A 14,363-nucleotide genomic window follows, 5' to 3' on the forward strand; every position below is an offset into this window, starting at 1 on the left:
CCTTGCCAGCATTGTCATCCCACACTCCGGCGCCATCAGCTACTACTACCACCATCATCCTCCCTGGGGCCTAGGTCTACCTTTGGGGAGCTGCAACATCCGAGTTGCGTTACCATCCACCCCAGAAGAGAGAGACCTTCCGCAGCGGCGGCTTCCCTTATAGCCACATACCACAGGTGACATCATAAGACAACTACGCCCTTCATCCCCCAATCCCTCTATCCTCTTTAGTGACACCAACAGAGTCACAGAACCGGGCAGGCCGCTGTGACAAGCCAAAATATAACTGACTCGGTGATGAGTGGTGAACCCAGGGACCCCGTGGGCATGTCACATACCCGCACACCCACACAAGCCACCTTCCTGGACTTATGTCGTTTTCCTCCTTCCGGACGCCTTTGGATTTAACTCTGGAGTCCTGACACAGGCATCGCACATCTCTCTTTAAGCAGTGGATGCCACCTTTCTGCTATAGAATTCCTTTAGCACTTGGATATTTATGTACTAATATCTGTATTGCATTTACTATGTTCAAGATCTGTTATTACACGAATCCGGAAGCAACAGTATCACCAGTGAGTACTCAGCAGTGTGTGCAGTGACATGAGGCCATTGGAGTATCTAATGAACTCGAATGACCTCCTGACCACACCGCCGCGACACCAGCGCTACCGTGTGATGCATGATTTTCGTCAGGAGGTCATCCAAGTTAAAGGTATAAAGGCTTGGATAAAGGCTCGGGTATGGTTCAATAAAGGCTCATGAGCACACCCCTTGCTCGGCTCGGCTCGGCTTGGTGAGCCGAGCAAGGGGGGTTCCCTCATCTCTATTCTTGAAGAATGTTTGGGTCATTGTAGACCCATGTTCTAAGACAGAAACCAAATCCAAAATCCTTTGGCAATCTTCAGATTTCATGATGCCTTGCACATAGTCAATAATCAATATATTTGAACCTCCACAATATTTAAATGTATGCACTGTTATTTCCTTTTAGACTTCATTCAGTTTTCAGTAAACAGTAGAATGAAGTGCTTCATCAAAAAGCTCTATTGTGATTTCATCTGTTCAAAATATGCTTTCCCAGGAGGATCTTGGCTTTCTCAAGTACATTGTGGTAAACTGAAGTCTAGCTTTTTTATGTCTCTGTTAGCAATGTGGTCCTTTTAGGTTTCCCTTCCATACCATATTATTTCATTCAAATGTTGATGGATAGTTCACACTGACATTGATGCCTGCAGGACAATTTGAATTTCTTTGGAACTTGATTAGATGTGCTTATCCACCATCAGGATTATTCTGTGTTTCAACCTTTCTTCAAATTTTCTCTTCTGTCCACATCCAGGGAGATTAACCACAGTGACATCAGTTGTAAACTTCTTGATTATGTTGTGCAGCATGGACAAAGGAACATCAAGATATCTGAAGATGGACTTGTAATCTTGAAATTGTTGTGTTTTAGGGTGCCTTCACACTTTAGCGATGCAGCAGCGATCTGACCAGCGATCTGACCTGGTCAGGATCGCTGCTGCATCGCTACATGGTCGCTGGTGAGCTGTCAAACAGGCAGATCTCACCAGCGACCAGTGACCAGCCCCCAGCCAGCAGCGACGTGCAAGCGACGCTGCGCTTGCACGGAGCCGGCGTCTGGAAGCTGCGGACACTGGTAACTAAGGTAAACATCGGGTATGGTTACCCGATGTTTACATTAGTTACCAGCGCACACCCACCGCTTAGCTTGTGTGCAGGGAGCAGGAGCCGGCACCGGCAGCGTGAGAGCTGCGGAGGCTGGTAACGAAGGTAAATATCGGGTAACCACCTTGGTTACCCGATGTTTACCTTGGTTACAGCTTACCGCAGGCTGTCAGATGCCGGCTCCTGCTCCCTTCACATTCAGGATTGTTGCTCTCTCGCTGTCACACACAGCGATATGTGCTTATCAGCGGGAGAGCAACAATAAAAAATGAACCCGGGCTGTGTGTAACGAGCAGCGATCTCACAGCAGGGGCCAGATCGCTGCTCAGTGTCACACACAGCGAGATCGCTAATGAGGTCACAAAAAACGTGACTCAGCAGCGATCTCGCTGTGTGTGAAGCACCCCTAAGTCCACAGACAGCTCTTTTCTTCTTTTTCTGTTCCCCAGGCTTAGTGTGGCACACAGATATATAATGTAAACATTGAATTAGCTTCTTCCCTTTTTATTTAGTTTCATTTTTATACTGGCCACACCTGTTACTTGCCACATGTGAGTTTGAATGAGCATCACATGTTTGAAACCAAGTTATTTACCCACAATTTGGTAAAGTGCCAACAATTTTGTGGGATTTTGTGAGAAATTGTGTCCAATTAGCCTTTTTTCATGTGTTGTTGCAATACAAATAAAGAAAATTAACACAAGTATGAAAAATGTATAACTGCAATATTTTTTGGTAATAAATAATTAATTTTCTTGAACAACTTCAAGAGTGCCAACACTTTCGGTCATGACTGTGTATACATATGTTTTTATTGATTCTACTACATGTTCAGGACATTACTGAATGAGTTGCCTTTTTCCAATTATTTTGTCTTTGATTGTGAACTTCTGATCTATACACCTATATGCACTTGATATATGATTATTAGGGATGAGCGAGTAGTGAAATGCTCGGACTCTCTATACTCATAATGAGTAGGTCCTAATACTCGGGTACTCGTTACGAGTAGCGAGTCCAATGCAAGTCAATGGGAAATACGAGTAATTGTCTGCTGGACCCTACAAAGCGGTCTGGGGGCTGAGTTAAAGGCTGCGATGGATGCATGATTGTATAAAAGGTGGGCGGTAAAAAGCCGCCGGCGTTTTTAAGCAATCAGCTGATGCACGCTCACTGCCCGGGTCCTTTGCTCCCCACTCCCTGGTGCTGCCCGCCCATTCCAAACTTAGGCGTCAGGGGATTGAAGCAACGGGCAGCGGGGAAGGAAGCACCAGGCAGGGGAACGAGGCAGCTGGGAGGGAAGCATCTGATGGGAAAACCATCGGTGAAGTCTCTCTCTCACTCTGTCGGTGTCTCTCTCTCTGTCTGTCGGTCAGTCTCAATCTCTGTCGGTCTCTCCCTCTCACCCCCTCTCTCATACTCACTGATCACCTGCATGGCACTGCACGGCTGTCACACTACTCCGGCAGCTTCTCCTGCCTGTGAAAATTCTGTCCGTTTATTATTCCATCTCGTATTCACTGCTTCCCCGCCCAACAACGCCTATGTTTGGTTGCAGTTAGACGTGCCCCCACACTGAGTGACAGCTGTCTCACTGCAACCAATCACAGCCGCCGGTGGGCAGGTCTACATCGTGCAGTACAATAAATAAATAAATAATTAAAAAACAAAACGGCGTGCGGTCCCCCCCCAATTTTAATAGCCAAGCTAAAACAAACAGCTGGCGGTTGGTATTCTCTCCCTGGGGGGCACAGAGTTATTGCCCCCCAAGGGTAATAATAGCAACCAGAAGTCACCCCAGATTTGGCGCATCCATTAGATGCGCATATCTGGCATTTATCCCGGCTCATCCCAATTGCCCTGGTGCAGTGGCAATTGGGGTAATTGAAGGGGTTAATGACAGGTGATAATTTACACCTGTAATTAAGCCCTGGATTGGTACAGGATGTGTATCGGGTAACCATCGCAACCGATGCCGGAGCTTCTGCTGCCCACGCGCTGATGTCAAAGGCATGAGCCGCTTGCCTCTGATTGGTCAGCGTGCTGCCTTTGAGAAGTGGCTGACAGCGGAAGATCCTCCATTGTCGTGATGGTTACCCGATACACACCCTGTACTGGCGAACTACAAGAACCAGGAGGCCGGCAAAGGAATGGAAGGAATGTTTGTGTGTATTTATGTGTGTTTATGTGTGTTTGTGCGTCTTTGTGGATGTTTGTGTGTGTTTTTGTGTGTTTGTGCTTTGAAAATATGGAACGGGAAGTGTGTGCGGTGAGTATCTGCTTGTACTTCAAAGCTTGCTCGTAAACTGAGTTACAAATTTACAGCAAGCTTTGCTCGTATAGAAAAATACTCGCACACTAAGTAACTCATAAACCGAGGTTCGACTGTATTTAGGTTTCGATGACACCTCCATATTACCAATCCTGTAATTAAATAGTTACTAAAACACACACACATAGAAATCTTTTATTTAAAAATAAACATGCAGACACCTTCTTTAACTCATTTATTAACCCCAAACATACCCAGTTCCAACGTAAATCCACAACCAAGGTCCAACGCCGGCTCTTCTGTATCCAGTCCTCGTACTGAGCAGTGACATGAAGCTGCCTCTCAGAGCGAGAACCAGCACAGAATGACAGCTCTGAAGCCCGCTGTTATCGGAACGATGATGTCAGAGCTGTCATTCTGCAGCTCGGCATCTCCCTGCCAATGCTGAACTGTGTCAGGCAGCGATGACGTCACACTGTCAGACCTGCTTAATCCCCGCGTCAGTCTGTTTTTAGTGGCGGTAGAGAGAAGATTAACCCTCACTACCGTCACTAACATGGAGCTGAGCTGATGACTGCGTGGGACCTCGTAATGGACTACTTCAGAGTGATTTTGGGGATTTCATAAAATGGTTAATGAGGGTTTGTCTGATTTTATTTACAATAAAAGTTTGTTGTCTGTGTTTGATTTTGAATAAAGGTGTTTTGAGTGTGTGTTATTTTACTTTACTATAAGTGAATTAATAAAGTCCGGTTTCAAGTGAAGCTGAACTTTATTAAATCAGGGCTTAATGTCACCTGAAAAATTCAGGTGACATTAACCCGTTACCCCGTTTGCCAACGCACCAGGGCAATTGGGAGGGATAAATGCCAGATATGGCGATACTAATGAATGCGCCAAATCTGGGGCAGCTGCCGGTTGCTATTCTTACTCTGCGGGGAATAACTATGTGCCCCCCCAGGGGGAGAATACCAACCCCCAGCTGTCTGTTTTATCTTGCATATCGCATGCCGTTTTTTTAATTATCTATTTATTTAGTTATTGTACTGCCCAATATATACACGCCCACTGGCGGCTGTGATTGGTTGCAGTGAGACAGCTGTCACTCCGTCAGACTGCAACCAATCATAGGCGTCGGTGGGCGGGAGAAGCAGAGAATACTAGATGGAATAATGAGCAGCCGGCATTTTTAAAACCAGGAGAAGCCGCTGGAGCAGTGTGACAGCCGTGCAGCACCGTGCCGGTAAACGGTGAATATGAGAGAGGGGGTGAGAGGGAGAGACTGACCGACAGATCGACAGAGAGACCGACCAACAGACAGAGAGAGTGAGAGACTGAAAGAGAGAGACTGACTGACCGACAGAGAGCGAAAGACCAACACAGAGAGAGAGAGAGAGAAAGAGACTTCACTGACGGCCTTCATCTGATGCGTCCTTCCCCGCTGCCTCACTCCCCTTCCTTGTGCTTCCCTCCCCGCTGCCTGGTGCTTCACTCCCCCGCCGCCTCCCCGCCCGATCCTAAGTTAGGACCGGGCGAGGAGCGTAGCCCCAGGGAGTGGGGAGCAAAGCATAGGGCAGCAGGGAGCATAGAACCAGGGAGCAAAGGACTCAGGCTGGGAGCTTGCATCAGATGATTGCTTAAAGCCGGCGGCTTTTTAACGCCCACCTTTTAAACAATCATGCATCCATCTCAGCATTTTACTCAGCCCCCAGACCGTACTGTAGGGTCCAGCAGACAATTTCTCACATTTCCCATTGACTTACATTGGACTCGCTACTCCTAATGAGTAACTACAAGGATACTCGCGGAGTAACAACTAGCCCAAATACCGTACTACTCGGCGAGTACCGAGTAATAACGAGTATACTAGCTCATCCTTAATGATTATCATTATTATTATGATGCCTTGACCAATTTGTCTGGTTTCTCTGCATTGGTTCATGTATTTACCAAGTGGTCCAGTGGACATATACACTAGATATATGCTTATATAGTCGTTGCTCTTACTTATATGGATCTAATTTCCTCCTTACACACATATGCATGTATTATCTCATATATTATCTGTGTGCTCTTTATCTTGTTTTCTATTCCCGTTGTTATGGCATGCTAATATTCCTGATTCCTAACAGGTTCTATTTAGGTTGTTAGGGAAATGCAAATCCAATAGTTCTTTTTTTTCAAGCATAAGTTAGTACATATTAAATTGCAATTGACATTTTATTTGTTTTTAGTGACTACAAATATATTCAAGTGCCTCTACCTCTCCAAATAATCAATTTGCATACTTACTTCATGACATTTTATCATTTAATGTCATCTGTTAGGATAAAAGTGGTTCTTTAATAAGTCATGTAAAAAGATATGACCCTAATAATTAGCTTCTAAGCAATCAATGCAAAACAACTTTTTTTGAAAATAAATTGCAGTAATCAAAATAATTATGCATATTAATAATCTAAAAATAAATTATTGATACTATTTATATAATTCAAAATAGTTATCTGTCTATAGCATTTTCTTGGACTTATGTAAATGAATACATATGATTAAGTTTATATTTATTTTTCCACTGTTGCTATTTTTTTACATATTTTACTGCAAATCTATAGGCTATTTCTGGCTATATTTCTAGATATATTTTAGCTAAAGAGTTCCAGCACTGCAACTATGAAATTCTGCCTGCAAGGCAGAGACCAATTGTGTTACTGCTCTGAGTTTTTTCATTTACTTTCTCAAAACTTTTCCTTTGTCCTCCGTTATATTGGATTTGGGTTCTCCTTGCTTTCATTTACTATTCTCTTTTATCACCTTTCTCCATTTTCCTTTATAATTTCCTCAACTTGGATCCCTGTCAGCTTATGCACGCATTCAATATCTTGGTTAGTTGTGCGCAGCGGCCTGTGACCAACAGGAGAACAGACTGTTCCTCCTGGTCAACCACAAGGTAATGCCTTTTCTGTCCTAAACACAGCCTTGTCAAAGGTTTGTGTTCTCAGTCAACCCAAGGTCGATCAGCCTTTCATGGTCGAGGTAGATGCTTTATCTTTAGGGAGAGGGGCTATACTTTCACAAAAGGAGAAATGGGTACCTTCATCCATGTGTTTTTTAGTCCCAGAAGTTCTCTCAAGCAGCGTCTAACTATGATAAAGGTGACTACTAGACTCTAGCTGTTAAAAGAGCCTTTGAGTAATGGAGGGGAATTGAAGTAGGGTAATAATCCTGACTGATGAAAAGAAAAAACCTACTGCATGCTGCTAAGAGATTAAAGAAAAAACTGGCTCGGAGGGCCCTTTTTTTACCAGTTTTGATTTTGCTGTGATTTTGTCTTGTAGCATCACAGAGTTGAGGGATGACAATCCTGTGAAAATTCTTAGTGAGAGGGTGGTGGTGGGTGCTCTGCGGATAAATTTAAGATTGCATATTCAGAATGCTCAGGATAGTGTACAGGATGTACACTGAACAAGCTTTAAGTACCATCCTCTTTACACCAATCTTCTTAATAAAGTACTGTACATCATTCCGTTTTAGCTTGGAATTTGGGTTCTTATACCACTTAAAAATTTCTTTCCAGGTCCTTTTTGTGGCAGTATGCTCATTAGGATTCTGATGAGTTTGTCCTTAAATGCAGAGTCTGTGTTAGGGCTTAAACCCCTTGTCTAATGATGATCTGTCACAGCCTTGGACCCACTTGTTCTTAGAAATAGTAACTGAATTGCCTGATTCTGGCTGTAATACTCTGGCATGGGTGGTGGTGAATCGTTTCAACAAGATGGTTTATTTGGTTGAAGTTTAAAAGTTGCCCTAAGCTAGGAATTTAGCTTCCTTGTTGATTATTTATATCGGTAAAATACATGGCGTTCCAAATACATTTCGAATAGAGGGGTTTAGTTTTTGGCTAGCTTTTGGCATAGTTTTTGCTCTAGATTCAGCATCAAATTGTCATTTTCTTCAGGTTATCATCTTGAGATTAATGGTCAGATATAAAGGATAAACCCAGAAGTAAAGTAGTATTTGAGATGTTTGGTTTCATCTAAACAGTAGGATTGGGTGAAATTTCTGTCTCTTGCTGAATTTGCTCTAAATAACTATACCTCTATGACTACCTTGCCTTTTTTTTGCTGTGGGTATTTTCTTTCAGTTTTTGTGAATTCTTCAAGCTTGCATTCAGAGATGTCAGAAGAGGACAGATTTTCTTTACGATTGAATAAAGTGTTGAATGAGGGTGAAAAGGTTCTTTTGATGACCGTCCAATAAAAGTGCTGACTGCAGACGTAGGAAGGCCCCTGTCTTTTGGGGTGGGGAAGTTTTTGGTTGTCCTCACAAATGTATTTCTTAAGGTAGCATCTAAAAAATTTGTTCCCATACTTGTAGGTCCGGAAAAGCTTATTTATGTCTTGAATCCTGTGATAGTTAAACTTCAACTCCCTGTAACTTTAAAGATCAATAACTCCTTTTATTCTTCCTTTTTAAAGAGGTTTGAGAGCACACCTGCTCCTCAGGACAGAACTAAGGTGAATTTGGAGGAGGATTGGGAGTATGAGGTAGAAAGATTTCAGAATTCCAGGCACCACTTGCAGTATCTAGTCAAGTTGAATATTTATAGTCCTGGAGATAACTCCTGTGTAAATTAGGAGGAACTTCAAGAGCATAGCCTAGTGAGAGAGTTCCATCAGCAACATCAGAGAATGAGGGTTTCTGGGGGTCAAGTAGCCCCTCATAAAAGAGGAGATACTGTCTTTTGGGACTCAACTTGATATGGTGATTTTTTTGCTGCATGGTCGGTCTCATTCTCTGATAAGCCAAAAACTTGTTGGTCTGGTCTCTGTCCAATTGCTGATAATTCTCTTACTTTTGCATCCCTTCCCTTGCTTTTCTGCTAATCAGGTGTTTTCTACTTTCCTATTTGGTCTGTCCTATCACAGCTTGGTTTGGTCTGTTTATACTCTCCTTTCACCAGCTTTCTTTGCTGGCTATATAGCTAGGTGGAGTTAAGATAAGGAGTTTCAGCCCTGCAAATAAGGGATTTTGCCTGCCAGGCAGAGACCAGTTGTGTTACTGCTCTGTATTTTCCCATTTAACTTCCCAACACTTTTCCTCTGTCCTCAGTTAGGTTCGTGGGAGGCTTCTCTTGCTTTCATTTATTATTTTCTTGCTACAAAAGGCACGGTGGGTATGTGATCACTTTTTCAAATTAAAATGCTCACCAATAGCCTATGTCTTTCATGAACCGTAACTCTCTGAAGTTATAAAGCCCTATGGGGCAGGAGCAATTGATGTTAATATGCTGCTGTTTTGGAAGGCAGAGACTAAAAGATGTGTCTCCAAATGTTGTGGAGAAGTTACTGCCAGTGTTCTGGCTTGCCACTGGGCCTCTAATGCATAAGTTCATTTTCTTAAAAACAAAAGTCCCACAGCCTATGTGTTTTGTGGACTGTAACTCCCTCATGTTTTCAAGCCCTATGGGGTGGGGGCAATTGATGCTTCTATGCTGCTCTGCTGTCTGCCTGAAAGGTTTTTGAATCTGGAGGCTCCCACATAGGTCTCTATGTTGGGACTTGTCTATGGTGGCAAAGGTATGAGAGCACCAGCCCCACACCTGTCTGTCATCCACCACCAGATTTACTCCATTATCTGCCAACATTGTAAAAAAATGACTCAGTACAGTCAAAAATTTAGTAAATTTGACTACTACATGAATGAACCGGCACATGCGCAAACAACATGCATTACTGTGGTAATCTCAGGGCGTTAAAATGCAAACTACTATCCCTACTCAACCACCGGCCACCAAATCAACCACATCTGCTGCTTCCTTCTCTTGTGATCAACACCTCAGTAGTCCAGTAGTTGGGTGTTCAAATGAAAGTTGTCATTAATGTGGTTTTGCCAAGAATTTAGGACTACCAAAAATCTGTGATCTTTACACAACATTCTTCATTAGTGGACAATAGTTTAATGCATGTCTTCACTGTTTTTAAAAAAATGCCGGCCCACAGACTGTTTTGTATGGACCGTAACTCCCTGCTATTTTTAAGTCCTGATGGTAATCAACTGCTGTTTTGGAAGGCAGAGACTAAAAGATGTCTCAAAATGTTCTGTAGAGATTACTGCCAGTGTTGTTGGAAACAGAGGCCTACGCCTGCCACTCGCCCAGTAATGCATGTCTTGATTTAAAAAAAAAAAGACCGGCCCACAGCCTGTGTTGCATGGACCGTAGCTCCCTGGTGTTTTAAAGCACTATGGGGAGGGGGGGCAATTAATGGTATTGTACCGCTGTGTCCCTGGAAGAAATTTTATTGTCCAGACTGCAAAATGGGTGAAAAACCTATGTCTTGTGGGTAGTGCCAGGATTCTGTGACCAAGAGGCCTAGGCCAGTCACTGTAGCATGTAGAGGGGGCAATTGATGGTATTGTACCATTGTGTCACTGGAAGGATTTTTAATGTCAAGACTACTACATAGTTCTTTGAGTTGTGTCTTGTCTGTACTGGCAGGGGAGCACCAGTGGTACACCTGTCTTTCATCCACCTGTATATTTCTTCAATAAAGCTAATAGCTATGCCAAAACAGTGATGCTGGACTGTAAAACATAGTTTTGCTGTTTTGGAAGATTATCGTCTCCCCTAAAGATGTTTTCTGTGCCTTACGTTTGACCTCAGATCGCATCCAATGGGGTTTGTAAAGATTCAATAAAGGTTCAAAGTTCGATTTGATAAAGGATTGCGAACGCGTGCTTTGTTCAGTTTGGTTCGTCAAACCGAACAGCGGGGGGTTCGCTCAACTCTAGCTGTGGGCGCTTTGCTGGCTTTGTGGAGCAGGGCAGTGTGGTGGGTGTCATGGATGCTCTGTGTATGTTGCAGGCTTCATAGAAATGGCACCCAGAGTCAGCTTGTGCGCAGATTGAGCTCTTTCCGAGATCTCATCTGTGCAGGCGCCACCTCCAGGTGCCAATTTCATTAAGCCCGCTGCTGGGAGATTAGTGGGACGGAGGTGGTGCATGCACAGATGAGATCTTGAGCTGAGGGCTCCATCTGCGCATGTGCAGCCCGCACTGCCAACAGAGCATCTCACCTGATGCACCGCCCTGCTACACACAGCATCCACTGTAGCCAGCACAACCCCCACCTCAGCCAGCACAGCCCTTACCACAGCCAGCACAGCCCCCACCAAGGCCAGCACAACACCCACCACAGCCAGAGTAGCACCCATTCTCCATGTCCCGGTAAGCTACATTCGCATTATAAGACACACCCTTCATTTTCCTCCCAAATTTTTGAGAGGAAAAGTGTGTTTATAATCCAAAAAATACGGTATACACTAAAATAGGCCATATCTACAGACAGTTATTGTAGCACAATGGCTATGTAGAAAATTTAAGAAAGTATAAAAAATAGGGGGCATATAGTCTATTGTTCCGCAAGGCAAATTAATTATCCAAAATTTGTGGTAACACTGGTATTGCTATTAGCAATATATATATATAATCACCAGCATGAAAAGAAAAGGCCGCTTATCTATAGACTATGCCTATGTAAAATAATCTATGTTCTAGCAATATATGCCTGACCAGTAATATATAGCTATATGAATAATCAATAAATATTAAAAATTTACAACTAGTGATGGCGGACTCGCCAATACCCTGGATCAACGGGTCCAACAGGGTTAAAAAAATATCGGTTTGGACCCAGAATTGATCCAGGATATCTGGCCAGATGCTGGTCCCCATATAAGTCTATGGGAACCCAAATCAGGTGCTTAAAATGCTGGTAGATGGGATAAGGGGATTGGGGCAGGTGCTTTATACTTACAAAGTCTACACGCAGCTCTAGTGCCATTTCAGGGCTGCTTAGAATCCTTCATACATATTCACTGCTTTCCCTGCCCACCGGCAGTCCCTGTTTCTCTGATTGGTTGCAGTCAGACATGCCCCCACCCTGTGAGACAGTGTGTCTGACTGCAGAAAAACAAAGGCACTGTGTGTGCATCTCTATTGCTGTAAAAATCAGTAACTAAATAATAAATTGACATGGAGTCCCCCTGTATTATGATACCCTGCTATTGTGAATACTGTCTGGTAGAGCTCTGCTCTTGGACTCCCTCCTGTGGTCATTGATGTTAGTGGGTTGGATTCTGTTCCTCTGTTCTACTCACCTGGTTGGCAGCTCAAACCTTGATTTTGAATATAGGCATGTGCTGGCTGTTTGTCCTTGACAGTTGACTGAAATGCCTGAAGATTATAGGAATCTGTCTCTTGTCCTCATGGCTTCCCCACTATCAAGCTAAGCTAAGTTCTAGGTGTTGCTTCATGCTTTTTGTGTGTTATTTGCTTATTGCTTCTGTGAATTATCTCTGAAGGGTTTTTGTATTGCAAATCAACATCAGACATGCATGATGTGGTGGTGGTCAGCCACCGGACCATTATAACAAGCAAAAGAGAGGGAAGCCCACACATCTGAGAGTGGCATGCATCAAATAAAGTGTAAATTCACAGATTTAGTCCAACTGTACTATAATACAAAATAATATTTTTAGCAAACAATTGATCAATTTTTTGAGCCACCCCTGCCAAGTCACGGCAAATCTCAATAGGGGGTTCTACTCTATATTTTTAATTTCATTGTGCCATGGGCATCCTAGATAAATTAAAAGCAGAACCATATAAGTGCAACACATACCTGTGACCTTTATATAACCGCTTCCATGTTGCAAAAAATATATTTATTTATTTATGGTTTCTGGTCTGGCACTGTGAACATCAGTTCTAACATTGTCCTGGTGTGTGTGGTGTCTGCTGCACATGCTGGGACCTGGGCTGCCTTTTACCTGCAGTTGCCTCTTTTTGCGACATGGAAGCGGTTATATAAAAGTCATAGGTATGTGTTACTCTTATATGGTTCTGCTTTTAATTTATCTAGGAGGCCGTATGGCATAATGAAATATAAAATATAGAGTAGGACCCCCCTATTGAGATTTTCTTTGACATTGCAGGGGTGGCTCAAAAACTTGATCAATTATTTGCTAAAATATCATTTTGTATTATAGTACAGTTGGAATAAATCTGTGAATTTATACTTTTATTTGATGCATGACACTCTCAGATTTGCTAGTTCCCCCCCGCTCTCTTTTTGCTTGTAGTTATTCTACATTGGTCCGGTGGCTGACCACCACCATACCATGTACGCCTGATGTTGGTTTGCAAATATTCCTCCTGTTGGTGGTTGTTCATATTCAGCCACCTCCCCCTTTCACAGGCATTGCTGATTAAGCACCATACTTGAGTCTGGTCCACCTGTATTTATGATTGCTGGTCTGGCACTGTGAAGGTCAGTTCTGACATTGTCCTGGTGTGTGTGACGTCTGCTGCACATGCTGGGACCTGGGCTGTCTTTTTTTCTGCAGTTGCCTCGTTTTGCAACATGGAAGCACTTATATAAAGGTCATAGGTATGTGTTTCTCTTAGGCCCGCAACACACATCCGTTGAAAACGTGCGTGTTTGGTCTGTTTCCGTACATACCGGAGATATGACCAAACGTGCACATATGTTTTTTTATGTTTAAGGGCACACGTGCGTATTATTTGATCTTCCGTGTGTTCATGTGCGTCCCACGTTTTTTGCTCCGTTTGGCACGGAAGCATGTTCGTTTTTAGGATGGAGCACGCACACACGGACACAATGTTAGCCTATGGGAGTCCAAATAAAACGTTCCTTGCACGGATGTGTGGTTATGTTGTCCGTGAGAAATGTCCGTGTGTGATGCAAAATGTCGTTACTACATGTCGGAAGACAGAGTAGCGGGATGAGAATGAACTCGGGTGAACTTCACCCGACTTCATTGTCATGCCGCGGCTCTGTCTGTGTGCCGTGTACTGATTAGCGGTCACCTGTGAAGGATTCACTGGTGACCGCTAATCCCCCGAGTGACTGAAGTTTCCCCCCCTCTCTCATACTCACCGATCCCTGATCCCCGGCGCGGCGCTGCAAGGCGTTCACACAGCTCCGGCGGCTTTTTCTAATTTGAAAAAGCTGGCCGCTCATTAAACAATCTCGTATTCCCTGCTTTCCCCGCCCACCGGCACCTATGATTGGTTGCAGTGAGACACGCCCCCACGCTGAGTGACAGTTGTCTCACTGCACCCAATCACAGCAGCCAGTGGGCGTGTCACTATGAAGTATAGAAATAAATAAATAAATAATTAAAAAAACGCCGTGCGGTCCCCCCAATTTTAATATCAGCCAGATAAAGCCACACGGCTGAAGGCTGGTATTCTCAGGATGGGGAGCTCCACGTTATGGGGAGCCCCCCAGCCTAACAATATCAGTCAGCAGCTGCCCAGAATGGCCGCATACATTAGATGCGACTGTTCTGGGACAGTACCCGGCACTTCCCGATTT

The sequence above is a fragment of the Anomaloglossus baeobatrachus genome, chromosome 1 (assembly GCF_048569485.1).
Source record: "Anomaloglossus baeobatrachus isolate aAnoBae1 chromosome 1, aAnoBae1.hap1, whole genome shotgun sequence".
Classification (NCBI taxonomy): domain Eukaryota; kingdom Metazoa; phylum Chordata; class Amphibia; order Anura; family Aromobatidae; genus Anomaloglossus; species Anomaloglossus baeobatrachus.